Source organism: Tarenaya hassleriana, unplaced genomic scaffold (assembly GCF_000463585.1).
Source record: "Tarenaya hassleriana unplaced genomic scaffold, ASM46358v1 Cleome229, whole genome shotgun sequence".
NCBI lineage: Eukaryota > Viridiplantae > Streptophyta > Magnoliopsida > Brassicales > Cleomaceae > Tarenaya > Tarenaya hassleriana.
Window position 1 is genome coordinate 84,763 of NW_010965619.1, and position 738 is coordinate 85,500.

Genomic DNA, 738 nt, shown 5'->3' on the forward strand with positions numbered 1-738 from the left:
TACGCTACCGGTTGACGCTATGTCCTACAAAAAAGACAAACAGAACATACAAAACAAATGCAGATTCTATTAATGATCAACTACCAGCTAGCCCATCATCAATCAACGTCTACATATCTATGTTCTACTACCAGCTAGTCCATCATCAAACAATGACAACATAGTTGAAAAATGAGCTATATTCCCATACAGAAAAATAACCCTATAATAATTTTCTATATGGGACTAAGATCCATATTTCGCATAAGAATGGACTGTTACACCCATCTTTATGCTGTTTAGGTAGACATCTAATGTCAATCACATCCAATGTGACTCTCAGATCCTTTTATGAGACTATGATATCAAATATCATTGCATACTCGTCTCATCTGTACCGTTAAGTCTTGACAACTTAATCTAAGGTAAACCATGTTCAAGCTGTGGGAACCACGATTTCCCACCCTACCTCACAAAGATAATCTGGCACGCTCAGCTTTGGCATGATCCGTGTTACGGACGATCGATGCCTTGACAGACGCTCTAATAATGGGAGGTACACCCTTAGCATTACATAAATAAGGGATTTTCGAAACCACATTCAGATCAAGCATCTACTTTCAAGCTATGAGAACCACCATTTCTCCATCTTGCCTCACCAAGATAGCACGGCACACCCAGCTTTGGCATGGCCCATGACACGTACGATCGAGGCCTTGACAAGTGCTTTACTCGTAAAGCTTCTAGATCTAATCGGTT

The 738-nt window shown here is 40.4% G+C and overlaps 1 pseudogene; it reads right to left on the reverse strand.

The window, feature by feature from the left end:
• Positions 1–738, reverse strand: part of LOC104815206 — an 84,985-nt pseudogene that overhangs the window by 46,795 nt on the left and 37,452 nt on the right.